Here is a 15983-nt window from a genome sequence, read left to right on the forward strand (position 1 = left end):
CTAGGAGAAATCGTGAAAACTGAGTTCCCAGCGGTGACAGAACAGGAGGTTGGACATAACTTTTTACACCGAACCCCTCACTAATCCTCATTAGGCTTTCTTCCCTAAGGACTAAACAGAAACCAGCCCTTTCAAAAGGCTCGGCAGAGCCGATTTTAAAAAACTACCTAATAATGCTGCTCCTCCCTTTTAGCAGCTTCAATGAAACAACTTACAGTATTCCTTCCTGATAAGAGACAACCAACCAGGAAGTGGTTCTAGCCAATCTATGAATAATGCACAGTGAGGATTTTTCATGTCTTCTGCTTCACCTTTTGACTTCAGAGGGCCAGAAACTCCACCATTGGATCATGTTAATTTTTTGGACATGGGACCCACAGACAGGCATGAAGCTCAGTTGTGTACGTGCATGTTTCTCCTTTCATAAATATTCATGATTCCTCCTATAGTTTATTAAATATGTATATCTGGCCATCCTGCTCAGCATAAATTCCTGTACCTTTGCCACTCCCTTGAAGTGTCTGTTTTCAGCTTCTGACCAAGAGCTATGGTTCCCAGCCTGTCATCATGGCCACACTGCAGACTGCAACCTTTTATGAGAAAGTCCTTCTTTCCAAATTTATTTGGATTTTTTATTCAGTTAACACCCATTATGATTTTTTAACATATTTATCCATTTGCATGAAAATATGAAAAATCAAACAAGGAAAAAGTATACATTCATACATATATATAGAATAAGTAAAAAAGAAATGTTAAATTTATGCCAAAAAGTTAATATATGCAGAAACGTATGCATGCCATTTAGCAGGAAATGTACAGTGACATTAAAAGTTCCATTTAGATGAATCAATGCCACTATATTATTGAAGCTAAGAAGGATCATCTACATTTATAAAACCTCATATCCTAAAATAGCCTACTTAAAATTGAGCCAAAATGTAGACTGTATATTTATGCATTATGTATATGAGCTAAAAATTGGAAAATGAAGATTGGTAAAAACATCAAGAGATTCATTTCACGTATCTATTGAATGACGATTGCATGAGTATAAAAATTAAGGAGTCTTTAGAGTGTGTATAAAGTAAAGTACAAGATAAATTCTCTTCTCATGAAGAGTTTACAAAACATATTAGGTGAGGAAAAATGAGAGAGAAATTATCTAAAAATAATAACAAAATAATATTAAAAGCAAAATAATAGCCTGTAATCCCAGCACTTTGGGAGGCCGAGGCGGGCAGATCACCTGAGTTTGTGAGTTCAAGACCAGCCTGACCAACATGAAGAAACCCCATCTCTACTAAAAATACAAAATTACCCTGGCGTGGTGACATGCCTGTAATCCCAGCTACTCGGGAGGCTGAGGCAGGAGAGTTGCTTTAATCCAGGAGGTGGAAGTTGCAGTGAGCCAAGATCGTGCCATTGTACTCCAGCCTGGGCAACAAGAGCAAAACTCCGTCTCAAAAAAAAAAAAAAAAAAAGGCAAAATAATACCCTAGAAACACCTACATACTAAGAAAGGATTTTTAAAGGATAATGGATTTAACTTCTATCTACAGATATTAAGAGTGTCTGTTTCCTATCTACTCTGCCATCTACTTTACACCATCTACTTTGCCTCACAGCTCCATACCTTCTCCTTGTTTCCTCCTGCTTCCCTAACAAACTCTCAACTGACTGCCCCCATTTGTCTTGCTTGACAAAGCCATTACCTTATAGAAATACTATTCTCCTTATATTCGGCACAGTAGAATTTGACTAAAGACAAATACTTTAAAAATTCAGCTTCATGACAATGAACCTAAAATGCATGTTTCATCTTGCTAGGCAATCATCACTGGTTGAGTCATCACTCCCTCTTCCCATGTGACTTTTTAAAACTCACCTTTCTCCTCAAACACTCAAAAATTTATTCTCTATTCTTGTTCTTAGCTGATCAGCTTTCACCTTTTTTTCAACTTATATGTGTTCATTATGTTCGTCATATTCATCATAATGGTCAAAGGAGTAATAATTTCTCTGACTAAATCTTCATTTTTATTTTCCAATGTTGACTTCTTCCTCTTTGATTCAATTGTATTGAATGTTCAATAATTATTGTATCTTCACAAGCAAAAGTTTAATTTATTCATTATTTTGTAATAATGGTATAGACAAAGTCATATGGTAATAAAAATTCAGTGAGTTAAGAACAATAATTTATAAAATTAGTTAGAAATATCTTAAAGTCAAAATTTATTACAACAATCAATATTTTATTTTTATAGTAAACTAGATTTTGAAAAGATTTTTTTGAGGTGGGGTGAATACATAGAAAATTGAGCTTCTATGTCTTTAGTGTGAAACACAATATTGAGAAATCTGACATTACATAAGAAGACAGATTCCTAATACTTTACAGAAAGAAAAACTATAGCTAGTGTAAAAAGGAACCAGAAGTACATACTTTCTGACTTTATGGGAGAAAGTAAGTTATCTGCCCATTTAATTAATAAAGTGTGAAACTTGTACTTCATGTTAGGCAAAGTGAGGATTTTTTACTTTGCTTTGGTTTGGTTTAGTTTATACTAATGCCTCTGATGCAGGTCAATGGCTATTCTAGTACTAACAGGTATAGGCCACAAAACCAGATCAATAGATAGGGAAGATAAAGGGATGGTGAAAGAAGTGATCTATGCCACTAAAGATTTTCAGCAAATTTCCACTGAAGGACAATTGAAGGTGAATAAAGGTATATTACTTTCCTAGGCTGCCATATAAATCATCACAAAATTGGTGGCTTAACACAATACAAAATTACAGCTAGACAGGAGGAATCGGTTCTAGTGTTCTATACCACTGCAGGATGACAATGGTTAACAATAATATGTAGTATCAAAGAGCTAGTAGGAGCATATTGAAGATTTCCAATGGAAAGAAACAAATAATGTTTGAGATGATAGATGCATAATTACACTGAACTGATCACTATACAAAATATATATAAAAACATTACCTTGTGGCAAGGCACAATGGCTCATGCCTGTAATCCCAGCACTTTGGGAGGCTGAGGTGGGCAGATCACGAGGTCAGGAAATCGAGACCATCCTGGCTAACACAGTGAAAGCCCATCTCTACTAAAAATACAAAAAATTAGTTGGGCGTGGTAGTGGGCTCCTGTAGTCCCAACGACTCGGGAGGCTGAGGCAGGAGAATCCCTTGACCCCAGGAGGTGGAGGTTGCAGTGAACCAAGATCACGCCACTGCACTCCAGCCTGGGCAACAGAGCAAGAGTCTGTCTCAAAAAAAAAAAAAAAAAAAAATACACCTCGTATCCTATAAATATGTGCAATTATTAAATTGCAATTAAACAAATTTAAGAAAAAACAAATGTATTCTCTCGCAGTTCTGCAAGCAAGCAGTCTCAAATCAACTTGTTCACTTGCTTCCATCAAGTGTTCCCCACGAAGGCTTTGGAGGAGAATCCTTTTTTGCCTTTTTTGGCTTCTGGTGGCTCCAGGTATTCCTTGTTCTGTGACAGTATAACTGTAATAAACCTCTGTCATCTCATCACTTTCTCCTCTGTGTTTTTCTTCTTCTCTTACTAATAAGAACATTTGTCATTGGATTCGGGGTCCACTTAATCCAGTATGATCTCATCTCAAGATTTTTAACTAAATTTTATCTGTAATGATCCTTTTTCCAAAACAGGTCACACTCACAGTTTCAGGATAGACATATTTTTTGGGGGACCACCAATCAATCTTCTACAATAGTGATGGTTCTATTAATACCTAGTATTTTTAGTTACTATATTTAACTTATGCATGTATATAAACAGATTAAGATAGCATCTTGTTTAGGACTAACTACTAATTTAATTGTAGATGACAAATTCTTATCAATTTAGAGATGATTTCTATTCACTACAATTGAAATAATGAGAATCTTAGATAAGATCTAATTTAAGTAAAAATATATGAATATACTAAGGAAAACCCCTCCAAAATGTTTACCTGATGGTCCAGAATTAGGTCTATATGCCCAACTCTCTGCTGAAGTTCGTCTAAACACAAATACAGTTTACACTAAAGAGGCAAAATTAATCAATTTAAGCCTATGTTATTTATCAGAGTAACTTAAGTTGTTTAGAGAATCAAAAGTAGAGTAATTGATAATGTCCAAAATCACACTTAGTAATAAAAATTAAGCACGGTTTGTTAAAAATAATTTAGGTGTAATTATATGTTATGTAAATTAAGAAAAACAACTAAAACTATATTATTGCAGTGTTGTCACTGATTCTAGGAACTTTCAGTTGATAGAGCTAGTAATTATATAATTACGCTAACTCATATATACATACGTATCTATATTCTTTCTATATCCATCAGCTTGATGAAAGCCAGCTATCTACTGATAGATGTCTGAGTGAACCATGTAAATATTCAAAGGTTCTTGCAAGTTTTTAAATATACGTATATTCCCATACACACATGTATATATTAAAATAAACATGAGCTCATAATAATATCTTTGACTCTAATCTAGCATCAGAGAGTTTATTATAACCTCCCTCTCTTGCTTTATTAACTTCCTATTCTGGCAGTGAGAAACCTGGCTCCCATTATCTATAATTTATTTACATATTTGTACAAACTTAATATACATAGAAAGTAATTTCAAAATTTGTAAGCTAGACTCCTACATTCCTGTGGGAAACAAATTTCCCAAGAAAAGTGTCCTATATATGGCTATTGTTTTGTTTTCTTAGTCTCACAGTTATCCATTCAAATAATTTTTCAAGGTTACTTATCCCTCCATTGTCCTCAATTTAATTATGTCATAAAGTTGGATTCATTTGTCACATTTAGCATTCCATGTGGAGACCTTTGAAATCTGTTTATTATTTCTTAATATGTGTACAGTAAGTTTCACTCTTTAAAGGTATTAACAAGTGATAGTCAGTCATACAATACCCCATACCTACAGAAGAGATAAATTGCTTATTCTTAATAGAGACTATTAGGTGTAATAATAAATTAAAAGCCTGAGAATCTTAGAATGAAAGTTACTGAAAATAATAAGTAATATATTCGATTTCAGAAAACAAAGGACAAAAAATTACAATTGGGAAAAGATAAATTATATCAGTCAAATACCACCAAAAATCTTAAATATAAACACTAAAAATGTGTAACCACATTTTATGTAACAAAGCAATAAGTGCTATAGAGTAAAACTGTAGAGCAGATAGGGGATAGAAGTTGTAAGTGAGGTGGGAACATTATATAGAGAAGGCAGCATTATATAGAGAAGGTGCAACATTATATAGAGAAGGCAGAAAATGTCTCACACAAAAGACATCAATTGGACAAAGGCTTGAGAAGATAGAGGTAGAGTTAGGCATGCAAGTATTCAGAGATGGTTACTGCAAGTAGCTGGAACATCTAGTGCTGCATAGTCCACTAGCCACAAGTGGCTATATAAATTAAAATCAATTCAATTGAATTAAATGTAAACATTTAATTATGTGATTGGATATCAGTGCTTAGTATCCACATATGAATAGTGCAAATGACATACAATTTCCATCCTTGCAGAAAATTCTTTGAGCAGCAATGGATTCATGAGGACCTTATGTTAGAACCATACACGAAGATAACATATATGCACATGTACGTATACATACACAATGTAAAAAATGGAAGTGCCATTTGAAGAAACATTCAGTTGGCATGGAATGAGCAAGAGAAAAATAAGTGAGAAATAATATAAAAGAGGAACTGAGTGAGCAGCCACAGATGAAATACTTACGTGAAGAAATGTGTTGAGAGAGGCAGTTTGCCACAAGCCCTGAGAATCCCTGCACACTCTTGCTGAGTTTGCCAGAATGCCAGGCTTATCCACCTTTTGATAATAGTCTCTATGGCTAGTCACATAGGCAACTAAATAGATCGAAAAAACCACAGTGTGAAAACTTTGAAACTGCACGCTCCCTGATGGGAGGAGGAGTGGCTTATTTGCTGCTAACTAGAATATTTATGGCTTGCTTGAAAAGTGCTTGGGCTCCTCTCTAATCCAACCTACTGCATGTACAAGTATCATCTGGCTTTCTGCATGGCACCTGAGGGACTTAGGGGAAATGTAAACCTGAGCAGATATGTTAATACAGGTACTGCTTGCTATGCCATGAGTAATAAAATTATTTGTCTCATTAGAGTCCCAAATGGGTGCCAGCATCCATGAAGAGGTAGCAGGTTAATCCATTAGTTCGTGTAGTAGTGACATAACTCCCACGATTCTCATTTTTTGGTTATTCAAACACTAATGCAAGTACTGATATGAACACATTTTGAAAATGTAATAAATATTACAGACCTCAAATGGAAACATTATCTGGATAATTCTTGTGGGCCCAATCAAGTCCCTTAACAGCAGAGACATTTTGCCAGCTGGAGTCAGAGAAATATGGCAGAAGAGTAAAGCAGGACAGATGAAGCCTAAAGGGAGGTCAGAGAGATTCAAAAGTAAGAAGGAATCAGTGCACCATTGCCAGCTTTGGAGAAGACAATGGGGAGTGTGATATAAGTCAAGCCCATGGCCTGTAGTAGCTAAGAAAAACTTCCAGTAGATAACCAGAAAAGAAATGGATATTTCAGTCCTACAATCATATGGAACTGAATTTTGCTAATAACCTGAAGGTCCTGGAAACCAGATTCTCCTCCAGGGCCTTCAGTAAGGAATATAGCAATGCTGATATCTTCAGTTTAGCCCAGTAAGGCTGGTGTTAGACTTAACCTACAGAGATCTGAGATAATAAATAGATGCTGTTTTATCTGCTAAATGTGTGGTACAGAATCAATAGAAAATTAATATAGCCCTTTAGTACAAAAAAACTACTCAGATCTTTCAGAGATCTTGACAAAAATGGTAGAATTTACTGCAAGTCTTAAGAACTCAGGAATAAATGAAAAATCATATATCCATGTATGTGAACAGGGCCACCTCATTGCCTAACTCCTTGGCACACGATGTATACACATGCAATACAGTGATCCTGTAAAACAACACTGTCTATGGTAAAGATTTTATGTTTCCTTGGATTAATTTATATAATTAATGCAATCTCAACAAAATTTCTAGGAATATTATTCTAAAGTACATTTGTGTAAACCGATGACAAAAGTAATAATTTGGGAGAGACATGCAGTGAGGAGTCACATAAATATACTTTAGCTGGAATATCAGTCAGTACACGATGATCCACATATCAATAGGAAGCAATTTATCATAAATACTGCATTAAGATAGACTTGCAAAAGTGTTTACTCTCACCCACCAAAATGACTAGAAATAAAAAATCCTAAGTAATTGACAGCAAGAATTTAGAGCAACTGGAACTTTCTTACACAAATAATAGTGTGACTGTAAATTGTTACAGACACTTTGGAAAACTGCTCAGAAGCACCTACTAAAGTTGAACATATGCATTTCCTATGATCCAGTAATTCTACTCCTAGGCATATATCCATCAGAAATGCATACCTAGGAAGATATGTACTGTCTGTTCATATTAACATTATTTCTAATAGTCACAACCTGAAAATCACTCAAATGTCCACCAGCAGTTGGATGGATAAATAAATTGTGACATACTAACATACCAACTCTCTACTGCAATAAGAATGAATGGTCTCTCAGGACATGAAACAATACATGGATCCTTCAAATATACTCTTCATCAAAGAAAGCTAAAAGCAACAAAAAATTATGATGTATAATTATATTTGTATAAACCACAGAAACAGATGAATTTCTCTATGCTGTTACACTTGGGGTTAAGGATAAGAAAGAATGGCAGCAGGGGCCTGAAAGGTGATGTTAATGTTCTATTTGTTGGGTTGGGTGCTGGTTACATAGGCATGTTCAATTTGTAAAACCTTATCCAGTTATGAACTATATGATTTATACAGTTTTTATGTATATTATACCTAAATAGTGATTTTAAAATGTGATATAGGATCTACCTTAATTCATGAAGAAAAAAAATCTGCAATTTTCTTCGAGCAAATAGAATTGAAAACATTAGTAGATGATGATGATACATAGGATAGATAGATCGACTGACAAATAGATATCCATATAATTAACATATATAAAAGTAAATTCTAGAGATATTAAAGCATTGTATAGCAAAATAATAAGAAATAAATAAATCTCCAATGTAAGAATGTAGACTATCAGAAATAACAAATAATATGATAAATATGAGATAAAGAGATTAAAGCAGACATAAGTAAGTGAATATGAAACCTGATTTCTCAAGGACCTGCATTAGCAAATAAATAGAGACAATTAGATTTGGAATTTGCTTGTGATATAGATTTTCATTTATATCTATATAGACCTTGGTATTTGTGGCTGATAGTACTCATCAATGTCAATTTCAAAACTGCATGTTTAGTCATGCATACAATTTCACAGATATGATGACCTGATAGATGGAACATTTAGCTCAGTCTGTGGGAGAAACAATTCCATGAATCAATACCTATAATCACTTTACCAGCCTTTTGGTGGTGTCTTTTTGTTCCATAGCCTTATAGACAGAAAGATGCTATTTCTACTGTTAAAAAGGGGTGCCATTTGACCAACTAGTAAGATCTCTCTGATCTACAGAAGTTTATATTTTGTAATGATTTTAGATCATTTTATCATAACTTTTGTTCTTTGTCCTTTTCTTTCTTTCTTTTTTTTTTTTTTTTTTTTTTTTGAGACTGAGTCTCGCTGTGTCACCCAGGCTGGAGTGCAGTGGAGAGATCTCGGCTCACTGCAAGCTCCACCTCCCGGGTTCACACCATTCTCCTGCCTCAGCCTCCCGAGTAGCTGGGACTACAGGCGCTCGCCACCACGCCTGGCTAATTTTTTGTATTTTCAGTAGAGACGGGTTTTCACTGTGTTAGCCAGGATGGTATCAATATCCTGATCTCGTGATCTGCCTGCCTCGGCCTCCCAAAGTGCTGGGATTACAGGCGTGAGCCACTGCGCCCAGCCACTTTTGTTCTTTTATATTACTTTGTGTGTACTGCATCCTCACATTAATGCAAAATAACTTCTTCCATATCCTGAGTGAGTCCTTTTCATGTACCTGGTCCTAATTTAAATCATTGATCATATTATATTAATTCCAAACTACAATGTAAAGAGATTTGACTGGGAGATTAAAGTATTTGACCTTTATTTTGTACAGAGTAGAAGCCATTGATTGAATATTTTAATTAATTGGGTAACACAAATTAGTGATTTAGAAAAATAAATGCAGCAATACATTAAAAATAGAGTGCGATGGTACAATGTTAGGAAAGAGGAAATAGTAATAGTCTTACCGCTAAAAACATTACCTAATACAGCAGCAATAAGAGTTTTAAAGAAAAAGTGGAAACATTTTTCCTTGTGAGAAGAATAAATAATATTTGGTGTGTAGCAAATCTGGGGTATTATCAGAGAGATCAAAGGTACCACTGATTTCTACTAAAAATATAAGTGCTTAGGTTAATCTAGCAATAAGCGATCAAGGGTCAAAAATTTACAGTTTAATGAGTTAAAGGGATTTCCAGGAGTTCCTTAGGAGCCTATTTGGGGGAGGGGATGGAGGAATACAGTAAGAAAGCTGGTTCTGAAGATAGCTATAATTTTTAAAATCTATGTAAACATTAAAATATCTAAAATTGGAAGGTCTTCATATCTATTAACAGTCCTTCATTAAGTATACATCTTAATGTTTTTACTGAATTATTTTAATAGGTAATCCAAGCACAAAGCAATACATGAGAAGTCTTACTCAAAATTTTTTCTTTAAGCTTCCTAATGCTCCTTCCCAAATGAAGCTGCTTCTACCAGTTTCTTATAAAACATTTCATACATACTCTATGCATATATACCTGTAGTTAAATATTGGCCACAAATAACATATTAAATGCAATTCTGTGCACTTTGTTTTATTCCTTTAATAATATATCCTAGAGATTATTCCCTAGGCAAATATGTAAAACTGCTTTATTCTTTTTAAAACCTTCATAGTATTTAATGTATGAAAGTTTTTAGTTTGTATCCAGTTTTTCAATGTCAAACAATGCTAATGAAAATTAGCATTTTCATTATATGAAAATTCCCTGCCTCAGCATTTGTTTGTAAGATAACTTCTATACATTTTAAATGGTACTTCGGAAGTTTATAGATCTGGAACATATCTAGCATCCTAAAACATAGAAGCCAAATGTCACAGGATCCTTAGGGTGACACTTTTCCAGCCGGAAACTTCTGTGACCAGTGGGGCCTTTGCTCGAGTTTTACTCAGGCCCACTGGGCTCTTTCGGCCTGCTTGGCTCACACTACCAGACTGGATCCCACACCTGCCAAGGGCAAGTCAGGTGTAGAGAGGCAAGTGATGTGTCAGCGAGTGAACGTGGTGTCCAGACACTGCACTATACACAGCCAGGCATGCTGGCTGCTGTGGTGGGGTGGGCAGCTCCAGGCGCCAGCACTGGCACCAACTCTGTGCAAGGATCAGATGTACCACAAGTGGGTTCTACTGCGGGTACCCACATTTGGACCAGGGAAACATGGTGGCACCTGGAAGTTTCGAGACACCAGGAACCACAGAGCCCCAAAGAGGGTGTCACAGCTCTGGCTCAGGGAGCCCCTAGGCCTGCACTCCCTGAACGGCAACAGCTCTTCTTTGTCATCCACAATGTGGTGGAGGTGGGGGAGGGGGGTGTATTTCAGCCCTGTTTGTGTTACAGCTCTTTCAGTCATTTGACAGGTCCCAAATTCTTGTCCCACATCCAGAAAAAATGAGATATGTGGACAACTGGAGGGTAGCAAGGCAGAGAGGAGCTTACCCCAGCCACAAAACAGCTCTCAGGAGACCTGAAGTGTGTAGCTCCTTTCCTCAAGCAAGACGTCCCGACCAATGTCCAGCTCTCAGCAGAGAGGAGACCTGTAGAGGGTAGCTCCTTTCCGCAGGCAGGTTATCCTGATGAAGCAGTGAGTCTGGGGTTTTTATGTGCTCAGAATGGAGGAAGTGCATGCTGACTCGTCCATGGGCAGCCACCAGCAGGCCTGGAAAAAGCACCATCTGATTGGCTGAAGGTCATCAATGAAGTTCTCACTCTGGGAGCAGACTTTGCTCAGAACTGGCAGTGCAGAACTCAGGCTTCAGATGTCCCTGGCCTGAAGGTGGGTTTCACTAGGGACCCACCCCTTCCCACCTAAGAATCTCTCTGCCTTTAACATGCCATCCATGGAGCCCAGGCTATCTGTGCCAAGAGGTTCCTGGAGGCCCATGCCAAGCAACCCTCAGTGCCTCTGGCTTCCTTCCTGCTCTCACTGGTGCCCAAAGTCCAGAGAGGGCCAAGGTAGCAAGGGGCTGGTATGTTAGCACCACCCTCAGTGTACGCCCACCCAGCCAGGTTGTAACAGCACCCAGAATTGTCCACAACTTTGCTTGGCCCATCAGCAGGCATCAGGAGCCCAGAAAGGACAGGGAGTGGGAACAGGCACTTTCAAGTCTGCAGGGGCAGGGGTCCTCCTGGGCCTCTGAAAGTGCAGGGATGCTGGGATATGGAGCCATGGCTGGGCAGCCGTGCTGGCACCCAAGAATCTGAACTCCCGCCTCGCTAACTTGGTAGGGGGTGGGGATCTTGCCTATTTCAAACTCCCGCTGGCTTTGCAGAGCATGCAGCCCTGGCCCCACCTCCCCTGCTGCAGCTGGCATCCTTGCAGCAGCTGTTCTAGATGGGCCGTTGCTGCCATCAAAAATAAGAATATGGCTGGGCATGGTGGCTCACGCCTGTAATCCCAGAACTTTGGGATCACCTGAAGTCAGGAGTTCAAGACCAGCCTGACCAACATGGTGAAACCCCATCTCTACTAAAAGTACAAAAATTAGCCAGGTGTGGTGGTGGGTGATATGACAAATGCTATGTCCCAGCTACTTGGGAGGTTGAGGCAGGAGAATCACTTGAATCCAGGAGGTGGAGGTTGCAGTGAGCTGAGATTACATCACTGCATTCCAGCCTGGATGACAGAGTGAGACTCCATCTCCAAAATAATAATAATAATAATAATAACAACAACAACAACAACATATGTTTGAGTACAACACCTTAAGTTTGTGTCTACATAAGTTTCTTTAATTATAAACTACCCTTAGACCTAAACACGTAGTACAGGATTAGTTAATAATGTGGACCCTGCAGTGATTTGGCAGTAAACTGGCTATCTTACTAAAAAATACAAACTAAAGAAAGGTTTTGACATAGTGCTTCTCAATTTTTGTGGTATAAATATTCTCAACATGACCTCACGCCACATTTCCAACTACCAATGGTTTGACCATTGGCTTTCACATTTTCTAGACATTTAATAAATGGCTCTTGAGAATCTGAGCCAGGTCTAACACACCACCATGAGTCAGTTACCTGGATTCATATCTCAGCTATGCAGATAATTAGCTGAAATACCCATGATTATTTATTTAATTCTCTAAGCTCTAGAATCATAGTGCTCTTACCTGTAATATGGGCTGTGTGCGGAACCTGCCTTATAGGACTACTCTAAGAATTACTTGATGTAATTTCTTACCACTAGTTTCCTCCTCAGCTCAGTATAATGAGTTAAATCCCAACCCCTTTATGAAACAATTCCTCAAAGGTCTTCAGTTACCCTCTACCAGTTATAATTAATGAATACATTTCCTTTGCTTAACATTTTGCTACCATTCTGCCTAAACACGTATTCTCGGAAAATGTGTCTATCTTGATTGCCTTTGCATTAATATATCTATCTCCTATCATATCTAACTACTCTTTTTAATTATTTGTGTAGTGTTATTTTTTTACTCATTCTCACCTTTCAATATTGATATATATTAAGTTAAATCTTCAGACATTTCATCTAACTCTATATAGACATTATGAGCAATCTCATCTAAACCTATGGCTCCAGCTACACCATTAATGATTATGAGTCACGATTTTATAAAGTCTGGTAAATTTTTCTTAAAAAATTATCAATTTGGTAGATATTTTGCTGGGAACTAGGAATAGGAAAATAAAGTACCTTTTTTTTTTTTTTTGCAAATCCTTTCAATCTATTCAGAGACAACTGGGCAAAAAACAATTTGATGTGATATGACAAGTGCTATGTCTCAAGTGTATTGAGTTGCTTCTCATCATGCATATGTGAATAAGATGCTCTATCAGACTGCCTATTTTCTAGACTCCTCCTGTGGTTCCTCCTACTCCACTATGTCCTGTCCTAAATTTAATCTTCTATTTGAAAATCTCTGGCTTCCTTAGACAACGTTAGGGTATCTATACACTGTACTATTATTATATACAATGAAAACTTTAATAAATTAATTTTTTACTTTTATTTTTATTGTTTTTCAGTGACAGGGTCTGGCTCCATCACCCGGGCTGGAGTGCAGTGGCACAGTCAACTCACTGCAGCCTTAAACTCCTGGGCTCAAGCAATCCTCCCACCTCATCCTCCCGAGTAACTGGGACTACACGCATGCACCATCACACCTGGCTACTTTAAAAAAAAAATGTAGAGACAGGGTCTCACTATATTGTCCAGGATGATCTTGAACTCTTGGCCTCAAGTGATCCTCTCTCTTTGGCCTCCCAAAATGGTAGGATTACAGGCATGGGCCACCATGCCCTGCCTAATAAATTATCAATTTATATTTGCTTTTATGCTTGTCCCTACCTCTTCATTAAATAATGAGTATCTAAGACTGGAACTTTATACTTATCTTTGTATATTTAGAGCCTAGCATAGTGTTAGCTTAAGGGGAAGTACTCAATAAATGCAATTCTAATCGAATTTAACTGAAAAGTTTAATTTGATGCTTTTAAAGGAATTCAAGCCCAGAAAGAGTGATTAAATTAAATAAGCTTAAATATCCCTTCCAACTCTGAAATGCAGTAAAATGATTCTTTGATATCAGAATTATGGATTTGGAAACATTTCTAGTGAAGAAGTATTTCTGGTTTACTTAAAAAATAGAAGCCACTTAGAAAAGGGGTCAAAGAAATGCAAGCTTATGTAGGAAATACATATTTTTCACACCAATTAAAATAACCTGTATTTGTGTATACATTTCAGTTATCTAACAGGTGAATAAGAGTGGCCTGGAATAGGGATTATCTACCCCTTCCAAAAAATACATTGAGAAAGTGCAACATTATTTTGTTTCAAGAGAGGGAAACAAAAAATTCAGATTAAAAATGATGCATTGGGAGATGATAGAATAGAATGTGGTAGTTATCAGTTTAGGAGCTATAGCCATGGTTTACAAATTTTGGCTCTTAAGCAGAAATAAATTTAACATCCTTATAATAATACCTAACACACGGTTGACCCACTGTAAACCAGCACATACTTGGATGTAAAGTGCCCAATGTTATTCTAAATATAATAGACATTATCATTGTTAGTAAGTAAAATTAAATTTAGTTCACATATAAAGGATATTTGTTCTTTCCTCTTATATGCTTTTTATGTTTGTTATTGTTGTTCTTGCTGTTATTATTCTTTGACTGCTAAAAAGGCAGTGAATATTTGTTTAGCAGGACCAAACAGTTGTACAGTGAACTAAAAATCAGGCTCTAACAAGAACACATTTTCCCAGTTTTCTGAGAAATATTTCATGTGAGTTAGCACCAAAATCATTGCTCATGTCAAGAAAGATTGCATCTATTGCTTGCCCTTGATTGATCAAGTTTAGATTAGTTTGATAGGACTTGTACTTTACAAAGCCATTGCTGGTATTAACTAATTCCAGGGGTAAATTACCTCTTTAAAATAGACCAGACTAATTCCCTTGTTGACTGACAAGGAGGCAAACTTGCTGGGAAAAGCAGGCAAGTATTACTCTCTCCAACCAAGAAAATTCCAAAAGATGCCAGTTATTTGTCACGTGACTAAGCAAATGAACAATCACTCTCAGTTGTAGTCTTGCCCTTCAGAGTAACCTTTTCTCATCCAGGTACTGTGAAATTTATTTTATCACATATTTCGTATCTATTTATTTTTTTTTTTAGTAAAAGACTTAAAGGATCAGTAATTTCAAGAGTTATATATTTTCTCTTTTCAAAGTGTGGTCACAACATTTTCCTTGGACCAAACTATTTTAAATATTTACAAAAATATATTGAAACAAAGAATATATTTTACATTGGTTATGTTTTATGATTTCCTATATTATCAGTTTTAATTCATTTCTTCTTTTAGTTTTTTGTCTATATAACTGTCATGAAATACTTTTTCATATTTTTGAAATTTGTGTTAAATTGTGTTATATTGACAATTCTTGGATTTAGTAAGTAGACAAAAAAATGGTTACCTATGGAAAGAAAGATGTCAACCTTGTGCAGGGGAAACTTAACCTTCATAATTTCTTAGTTGGAACAGACTCCTGTTGCAAAAGACAGACTAATAAGAGAAAGATAAAGAAAAGTTTATCAACATGAACATTTTATATATACACAGGAGACACCAGAGAACGAACAGTTCTCAAAGAGATAACTTTGAATTGCAGCATACATTGCATCTTCAATAAAGTGCAGAACATTTTTAGAGAAGTGACAAGACAGAGGAAAAGAGTTTGAGTCCCTTGAGGAAAGACAAATAAATGGCAGATGGAAAGGTAGTTGGTAAATTTTTTAAATGTTCATTCCCATTACAAAAGAGGAAAGGGTAATAGGTCCCAAGGAAGTACAAAATCTAACAGGGAAAACAACCTTAAACGTTAAGGGTGGAGAATAATATTCCTTGACTCCATGTTCTGCCTTCCAGATACACTGGGGCACCCAGGGTTGGAAACCGAATGTTCTGGGAAACCTTACTACCACAGCATTGTTCGACACAGTACACACTGCAGTTCTCACAGGTTGGAGTCTTGTGCCTGTGTCTATCCCAGTCTGGAG

Source organism: Symphalangus syndactylus, chromosome 15, assembly GCF_028878055.3.
Source record: "Symphalangus syndactylus isolate Jambi chromosome 15, NHGRI_mSymSyn1-v2.1_pri, whole genome shotgun sequence".
In the NCBI taxonomy this organism is placed as follows: Eukaryota; Metazoa; Chordata; class Mammalia; order Primates; family Hylobatidae; genus Symphalangus; species Symphalangus syndactylus.